The sequence below is a fragment of the Scardinius erythrophthalmus genome, assembly GCF_964197995.2.
Source record: "Scardinius erythrophthalmus genome assembly, chromosome: 21".
Lineage (NCBI taxonomy): Eukaryota > Metazoa > Chordata > Actinopteri > Cypriniformes > Leuciscidae > Scardinius > Scardinius erythrophthalmus.
The window spans coordinates 1,355,652-1,365,592 of NC_138241.1; positions in this window are offsets into that span (position 1 = coordinate 1,355,652).

Sequence of the window (9,941 nt, forward strand, 5' to 3'; positions counted from 1 at the left end):
CGCTCTTCGCGCCACCAAGTCAGCAGCACAGGCCATCGGACGGAGCATGGCCTCGCTCACCGTGTCTGAGAGACATCTGTGGCTTACGCTCTCTGACATGTCTGAGTCGGAGCGCACCGCGTTCCTCGACGCGCCGCTTTCCCCTGCCGGCCTCTTCGGAACCTCGGTCAAAGATTTCGCCGATAGGTTCGCTGAGGTGCAGAAAGCGACCCAGGCCATGAAGCACTTCCTCCCGAAGCGCTCCAGTTCTGCAGCACGCCGTGCGAAACCGTCTGCTCAGAGCTCACAGCCTAAGCCTCCGCCCGCCGCCTCCTCTTCTCAACACCGCCAAGCCCAGAGCTCGAGACCGCGCTCTCGCTCATCCGGCCGCCGCCCCGCCCCGCGTGGCCCGCGGCAGAAGGTTGTGTTGAAGCCAGAGGCCCCGAAATCATCCTAGCACGCCTAGGAAAGCGACGGTGTCCAAGTCCCGCTGCGGCCGGACTTCCACCAAAGCTTGCCGCTCGTCCAGTTCCAGGAAATGTGACTGGTCCAGCGTATTTAGCAGCCAACAAGCCGGTTCCATTACCCGCTTGCCTGCACACAAAAGCCGTTTTTACGGCTACCCAGATAAATCCCTTAAAGAGTGTATTTTCTGGTGTCCCGGCCACGGCCGACGGTGTTTCATGTGTAGAAAAAAATGCCCGCTACTCAGCGCCCATTCCTACACACAAGCACAGCCCTTCACACAGGGCGCGCGCACATAAAATCGACTCAGATCGATTGCGCTTCAAATGTAGCAAAAGTGCCCACTACCCAGTGCCCACTAACGCTACTTCCCACATGTCTCACGGTCCCTGTGAATACAGGACCCGTATGCATATGCTCTGCTCACGCGAGCAATGCTGTAAAGGTGGTGTACGTGCCCGCCGCTCCGCGCCCACGCCCACACACAGACATGAAACTAGCCCAGCCCTCCTCCTCTCAGCTAAACACTGCGGAGGAGTCGAGCGCGGGCATTCTGCCCGCTGTTATCAGCGCGCCCCCTGCCTCAGATGTCATGAGCGCGACGCTTATGTCACAGCACACAAAAGCCGCTGCATCGCGAGCCGATCAGAGCGCGCTTCGCATCCGGCCCCTAGCTACTCGCGCACCTGCGTGGGAAAAGCTTCCCGGGGTTTCGAGATGGGTGCTGAACGTCATAAAAGGAGGCTATTCGCTGCAGTTTCGCCGACGCCCCCGCCGCTTCATGGCGCGCGTCGAGACCACGGTAGAATCGAAAGTAGCCCATCTACTTCGAGCCGAGATTTTGAAACTGTTGAGCAAAGGGGCTATAGAACCCCTATCTCAAGCTCAAAGCGAGGGGGGGTTTTACAGCAGATACTTCCTGGTGCCCAAAAAAGACGGGGGTCTCAGACCCATACTAGATCTGCGGCAGTTGAACAGAGCGCTTATGAAGCGCCAGTTCAGGATGCTCACAACCAGAAAAATCCTCGCGCACGTCCGCCAGGGGGACTGGTTTGTGTCAATAGATCTAAAAGACGCGTATTTTCAAATACAGATAGCGTCACGTCACAGGCGATTTTTGAGATTCGCCTTCAAGGGCCAGGCATATCAGTACACAGTCCTGCCTTTCGGCTTGTCCCTGGCACCCCGTACATTTACGAAGTGCATGGACGCAGCGCTCGCACCCCTCAGATTACGGGGCATACGAGTGCTGAACTATCTGGACGACTGGCTGATTCTAGCCCAATCTCGCTCAGAGCTCGTAGAGCACAGGACCATTTTACTCGATCACCTCGAGAATCTCGGTCTCGCAGTGAATTGGGAGAAGAGCTCACTTTTCCCCAGACAGATTATATCTTTTCTGGGAATAGAGCTGAACTCGCTGCTAATGACAGCACGCCTGTCATCTCAGCGCACACTAGACATTCGTCGCGCAGCCGGCGCGTTCCGCTGCGGCGCGATAGTCCCTCTCAAAGCTTTTCAAAGGATGCTCGGCCTGATGGCCTCAGCATCTTCAGTTCTCCAGTTGGGCCTTCTGCGCATGCGCCCACTGCAGTTCTGGCTCAGAAAGAGAGTACCACGCTCAGCGTGGGCCTCCGGTCGGCTTCGCGTCAAGGTCAATCGAGCATGCATTGCAGCTTTGAAACCTTGGGAGGCAAAAGACTGGTACCAATCAGGTGTAAGCCTGGGGACTTCCTCGAGAGTGATGGTGGTGTCCACGGACGCATCCACCTCGGGATGGGGAGCGCTGCTCGAGGGCAGACCGTTTTTTGGCCTATGGTCAAAGCGGGAGAAGCTCTTACATATCAACTGCCTCGAAATGTTGGCAGTGAGCAAAGCGCTCACGCGCTTTTGTCCCCTCATACAGGGGCACCACGTGCTAATACGTTCAGACAACGTCTCAGTGGTGTCCTACATAAATCGCCAGGGCGGCCTCAGGTCCCTGACTCTGTACAGGCTAACCAGGCGCCTCCTGATATGGGCCCGCAGCAACCTGCTCTCGCTGAGAGCAGCGCACGTGCCAGGGCTCCTAAACATAGGACCAGACAGACTGTCCAGGAACCAAGTTCCGACAGGGGAATGGTCTTTGCACCCACAGACAGTCCAGCTGCTGTGGAAGAAATTCGGCAGAGCGGAAGTAGACCTGTTCGCGTCTCAGGAAAACGCTCACTGTCCAGAATTTTTCTCGAAGAGCAAGGACGCGCTGACCCACGAGTGGCCTCGCCGTCCTCTCTACGCTTTTCCCCCCGTCTCCCTCCTGACTCAGGTGATAGAACGGGTCAGGGAAGAAGGATGCTCAGTGCTGCTTGTAGCCCCACTTTGGATGAGCCAACCTTGGTTCCCAATCGCGATGCAGTTAGCAAGCACCGCCCCGTGGCCAGTGCCTCTGAGGAGGGATCTCCTCTCTCAAGCCAACGGCTCGATTTGGCATCCTCACCCAGAGCTGTGGTCCCTCCATGTGTGGGCCATCAACGGGTACCCGCTGACCTCCCACAGGGAGTGCTAAACACTATCACACAGGCCAGAGCTCCGTCTACGCGACGTCTCTATGCCTCAAAATGGTCAGTGTTCTCTAGCTGGTGCACAGCTCGTGGTGTGTCACCCCTGTATTGCGGTGTGACGGAGGTTCTTTCCTTCCTACAGGAGCTGTTGGATAAGGGCAGGTCCCCTTCCACGCTCAAAGTCTATGTAGCGGCCATAGCAGTGTTCTCTTCGACCACGCTCGGCCAGTCTATTGGAAGGAATGATTTAGTTATTCGCTTCCTTCGTGGAGCTAAGAGACTGAATCCTCCCAGACCTCCCACAGTCCCTATATGGGTCCTTTCTACGGTACTGGAAGCCATGAAAGGTCATCCATTTGAGCCCTTGCAGGAGATTGATCTTAAACACCTGTCTTTCAAGACGGCGTTTCTTCTGGCTCTCGCTTCAGTGAAGGGCATAGGGGACTTACATGCGCTCTCAGTAAGCGCGACGTGCATGGAATTTGGGCCGAATGACTCTAGAGTTATACTCAAACCTAAGCACGGTTATGTTCCTAAATCCCTCAATACACCGTTCAGAGCACAGGTCATTTCCCTGTCTGCCCTGCCGGTCACTGAAGGAAATATGGACGAAAGCTCCCTTTGCCCAGTCAGGGCGTTAAGAGCTTATGTGTCTCGCTCGTCTGTTTTCAGACAGACGGAGCAGCTATTTGTTTCGTTCAGCGGACGTTCTAAGGGACAAGCCGCTTCGAAACAGACCATATCCAGATGGGTAGTGGACGCGATAGCGCTAGCTTACACAACCAAGGGCATGCAGTGCCCGCTGGGTGTCAAAGCGCACTCCACGAGAAGCATGGCTTCATCGTGGGCATGGTCAAGTGGGATTGCCTTGCAAGATATTTGTATGGCGGCAGGCTGGGCCTCTCCGTCTACATTTATAAGGTTTTACAACCTAGAGGTTCCCGCACTACAGGCCAGACTACTGTCGGTCTAGTATGGCCAAAATCTCATAGCTGGCGCTGTCAGTTATGCAGCTATTGAGTACTGCAATCCTTGCTCTATGCTGCTATAAGGAAGATAGTGGCTAACCCCCCTTTCTTCCAGGACTCCCTGTGGGTCCCCTGGGTGATTATGTACTGTATGAACTCCGGGCTGTCGCCCTTGAGTCTATGGTATCAGATCCCAGCACGCACGGCGTTTTACATTAGGTTCCCCTAGCGTATTCTACGCAGTACGAGAGTATCTCTCGTAAGAGAACGTACTCGGTTACTAACGTAACCTCGGTTCTCTCTAGAGAGAGGAACGAGTACTGCGTATCCTGCCGTGCCTGCACGCGCTCTGGTTGCTTCGACTATGAAAAACCAGAGAAATAATGCCTGCGAGGGGTATTTATAGACCTAAGCCACGCCCGTTTCGGCGGGACGTGACGCAGAGGGCGCGAAGCGCCCTCATTGGGTCTGACGTCACTCTAGGTCTCGCTCGATAGGCTTAAGCAGTTGCCAGCAGACCAGCCAATAGGCGCGCGAGCTGCCTCGCCTATGTCTGTATGCTGCCGCAACGCGTTTTACATTAATGCAAAATTAAAGGATAATTTAAGTCTTCTATTTGTTCATATACGACAGTATTCACATGAATTTGCTTGATTTAATAACTTCGAGCGGCGGGTGTTATATCCATATATGTATTACACAATGCCGACATGTATTGAAAAGACCACTGTGTTACAGCAAAACCATTATTTGTAGAACGATATTGTAATGTATCGAGTTTTTGCATCTGTTTTTGTGCTACTCGACATTATCTCAGTGTTTCTTGCTATATTTTTATTTGTTTTGTTTAACCGCAATCCAATTTTCACACCTCAAAGATTCTTACAGATATAATGTGTTTATTCAGAATTTAGACTACTGTTTAAAAGTCGACGTGTAGGGTTATATACAATCGGGACATTGTGTTTCAATTTCACTATAGCGACAATTTAATAAACACTTCAGGCGCTAAACTTTAACATTTTAATCTTTGGTAAAAGTTAACTTAAAGTCTGCACAAAAAGAAATTCAATCCTATCTGTCCTTTCTAAATGCATGTTATGGATCTATTGCGAACAATTCACCCGCGCATGTCTTAACCATGTAATGTTTAATCCAAATTTTGTTGGAAAATATTTTGGATTTACTTTTTATGTCAACAGGTACTACGTAACTGGGTTATGTAGCATTTAATTAACATTGTTTATTTCAGTAGACTTAAGTTTATTACATAAGGTTAATTCAATGCCATTTAGTAGAATCAGGTTAACCTTCTTAATTTTGTCCAAAACTATTAAGTTCAGTTATCCTAAAATTAATATCAAACAAAAATTAAAACAAATAATCCAATTGTTTAATTGATTCTTTTATTTAGTGAATGCGTTCAACAATTTTACAAATGTTATCTAATAAGAACACCTTTTACAAAATCTTTACTGCGTAAAGACTCTCTCTCTCTATATATATATATATATATATATATATATATATATATATATATATATATATGCACACACACATATATATATATATATATAATCCGAAGTAAGTTACTCGCTACTTGAGTAGTTTTTTCATTGGATACTTTTTTACTCTTACTCAAGTAACTATTAAGATTATTACTTTTACTTTTACTTTGAGTAAATATTTCTATAAGTACTTGTACTTTTACTTGAGTACAGTTTTTGGGTACTCTACCCACCTCTGATAACCTGCCAGAGGCATGTAAACATGTTGATGTCCAGATGTATGCAGATGATGCTGTAATCTTTACACATGATAAGAACTACCTAGAGGTAGCATCCACACTTACATCAACAATGGCTCACATTGATGACTGGCTCATTAAGTCATGTCTCTATTTAAACACCAAAAAAACAGTGTATGGCGTTCACCAAAAAAAAAAGTATGAAGGTGTCACATCCTAATGTGTTCTTTAGAGGACAGGAGCTTGATAATGTTTATGATTTTAAGTATTTAGGATATATATATGACTCCACCTTAACATTCAAATATGTAAAAAAGGTGGCAAATAAAGTTAAATTCAGTTTGCAGAATTTTAAACAAGTTAGGCCATTTCTTAATACCAAAGCAGCCAAGTTGTTCTTATATACTATGATTTTTTCACATATTGAGTATTGTTTTATAAATTGGTCATTAACTAGCATATCGAGTCTTAAAACTATTGAATCTCTATTTAAGAAAGCCATAAAAACTTTTGATATAAAGGCATTGTCATTTCACCATTGCAATATTTTAGAGAGACATAATGTTTTAAGTTTTGACAGTTTCAAACGTTTCAAGTACATTTGTCTAGTTTATAAGGTGTTAAAGGGACACTCCACCCATTTGCATTAAGCTTTGCATTGTTAGAAACCCAGTCATACTATTGAATGGTCGTGCAACACTCTCTCATTTTCCCCTGAGAAGGGAGAAATACGTTATTTACCTCTTACACTTCCTCCTACAATGACGCAAAAATCGTCATTATGCGTCATTGTAGGAGGAAGTGTAAGAGGGGGGGATTTCTGTTGAGAACACTAGTTCCTCATCTTTCCCAGGGGGCGGGACCCGCTCTCGCTACAGACCTATTACAGATCAGTGGGTGGGACTTTACGCTCTGAAACTGAAAGCAATATCCTCCATCTTGTTTGAAGCTAAGCTAACAGGCGCTGTGGAGACAGATGTAAAGTTATGACAATAGCGGAGGAGAGTGCTCAATATGATATAGAAGAAGAGGATTTCGGAAGTCTGATGCTTGAATCTGGTGTTTGTGGCTACCTTTACAAGCCGCATTATAGCGAAGAGCAGCCGAGGCAGAAGACCTGCCTGCCGCGGACGAGGAGCCCGGACTGGCTCGAGTTAGGGCGGACTGGTGGCGCCGGTGATCTCACTATGCAGCAACGAACCGCTACGAACACAGAGATAGAGTCCATCTGCGGCAAAGAATTTCAACGATGACAATTTCTCCTGGACGAAATCTCTGAATCAGACGAGGACACGGACGTTTGTGTTGAGAACTATCCTAGTTTCGCACCGCATATGTTCTGACTGAACATCCAGGTACCATGCAATAATTCACCTTTTCGAAAGAAATGCAAACGAGGAGTAATGCACTAATGAGTTCGCCAACTAACTAGACATTTTGTGTGAATGTGAAATGAATTTCAAGCTCTGGTGGTAGCTAGCCTTGTAGACGGAAGAGTGATTTCTCTTATAGGCAGATTTGCGCTTTCTGGATTAGTGGAAGTGGCTTGCGGAGCTGTGCAATGTGGTGCATTGTGGGAGTTGTTGTCTTTCATACAAATGCGTCCTGAAGTTATTTTTTGTCTTTTCTCGGTCACGAAGGCACCAAATTCAAAATTTATTTTACATTTCAACTACATATATGACCCACTTTAAATAAAAAAACAATGTTCAAATGGGTGGAATGCCCCTTTAACTGTAGCATTTATCAGTCATACACTTTCACTGTTAAATTAAATGCAGTATAGTGGTGAATGTATAATGTCATTGTTATCATGAATTTTTGTCTTGTTTGTTTGTATTGTCAATGTATATTTTTATCTATGTGTACTGTTGTCATAGTGAATGAATGTTGTATGATTGTTGTTTATCTTTTTGTTAGTTTTTATGTTACCGGCCTAGGGACTGCAGATGAAAAGTAGTATCTTTTTACTAATTCTGGCATATTTACATTGTGTATTTTCATACAACAATGTACATGAATATGTATGGTCCCTATTAAGTAAACTAAATAAATAAATAAATAAATAAATAACATCAGAAACTATTTTAAATATAAGCATTAAAGAACATTAAACATTAACAAGTCACCAATTTTTTTTATTATGATGAAAAAACACATACAAATTGACACCCCATCCAGTCCTGTGCAAAGCATGATGGGAAGGGGAAATCCTGTTCCTAGTCTTCTTTATTGCTATTTTAACACAACTAAACTCATTTATGTTTTCTCAACTCAAATGGATTAAGTGAAACGGTTGAAAAGAATCGTGTTGAATTAACTGCATTTACTTAAGTAAATTGAGCAGGCATCAAATGTTATTTTTGGTCTACTTAACTGAAACATGTTCTTTTGACATGAAAATATTGAGTTAAGCCAAACGCAACTGTTTCAAGTCAGTTTAACGCAATGCATTGTGTTTGAATGAGAAAGCTAATACAATGGTGTTAAATAAAAAAATTGTTTTTAAATAAACTGAACAGTATAGTAAAATAATTTTTGAGTGAAAACAAAAACTTAGCTTCTCAAACCTGTCCTGGAGACTGTAAAACACTGAATACACCAAACTGGAATAAATAAATAAATAAAGATTGGGCTCACTAAGATAGGTCTGTCCAATCCTGTTCCTGGAGGGCCACTGTCCTGCAGAGCGTCAAACGCACCTGAACCTGCTCTTCAGGATTACCAGAAACTTCCAGGCCGGTGTTTTGGAGCAGGTGGGAGCTACATCTAGCCTGGCAAGCCAGACCTACATCAAGATGTTAGGTCTGGAAACTCACCATAGTCACGGCTCAATCCGAGGGGCGGGATAAACGGCTGTCTTTCAAATTCCCTCTGCACGCAATAGGACAGCGCTTCAACCAACCAGAGCGTTTTCCCAACAGCGGAGCTTAGTTGATAGATTCAACTTTTGCCATATCTGGCCGGCAAAACGACGAACACATCTTCCTTTTTTTAAGAATGACTTAAGTGCCGTTCTTTGCTCTTTTCTCAAAGAAAAACTTAACTCCAAGTCCTCCAGAGTCGCGGCCAAAGCCGATTCGAAAGACCGTTGTTCTCCATCAGCAGCCGCCATTCTTTGTTTTCAAGTAGCAGCAGCCAGGTAACCGTCGCAACTCTGTCGTGTATGTTAAGCCCGCCCCCGCCTACTCTATACACAACGTGATTGGCCTGACCCAATCTGGGTTTTTGCAGCGAGAAGGTTTATTGAGAGTTGCTAGACTAACCTGGCTGCGAAATACATTTTGCTGCCGCTAGGGTGCGTCTAGATTTCTAGGCTAAGCTACATCCTGTGGGACATATAACTGTATGAGGTGGCAAGAGATGCCTTTTACCTCACTCTCAGGGTAAAAGACACCCAGTATTGAAACAAGCACTTTAGTATTGCATAATACAATCTACATTAATACTTGTTCAAAACAACCACTTCAGCAAAGTTATAAAAATATATTAGATCAAATTAGTCCAGAATCAACTTTGTGTTGCAACTGTTGAAAACCTTTTTCTTTGTCGAAGCAAGAGACCAGGAGACGTTGGGGATCACGTTCAAACAAAGTTATTCTTTATTGAAGACTTTGCGTTGACGCGGCTGCAGTTCTTCCCAAATCAGTCTAACTAAAACATTATACATTGTAGCTATATACATTCCAAGGGGGAGGGATTACATAGAGGCGGGAACTCTGAATAAAGCATGCAAATGAAGTGGGAACACACCCTACTCTGAGTCCAATTGAATCAGCATAACTATTCACATGCTGATACTGGCCAGGAACTCCAATTCCAAAAGCCATCCCAGAGCCATTAAAGACAATAGGTGAAAGTCAATCAACCTAACGACTCAACGTCTGGGCTCCGAAAGGTGAGAATCAAGTGATCTGACTTATTTAAAACACAATAGAGAAAACAAGTCTGGCAGGAAAGGAGACTCTTTGCTGGAGACTCAATAATCATCTGAAATCAGTCTACTAAACTTTATCAGTTTATATACTATTGCAGTGGAAAAACTAAATTAAACTTTTAATAAAAATGTAATCCAACACTTCCCCCTTTGAGAGTTCTAATAACTCTCACAAAAATACAAATTTATACACTTAAAAGTTAATTCTTGTAACTTGTGTAAATTACAGGCACGTGTAACTTATTCTGTGTTGTGTCCTTGATTTACATGAGTGTCATAGTTCTTCTCCAAACCATAACTGTTGA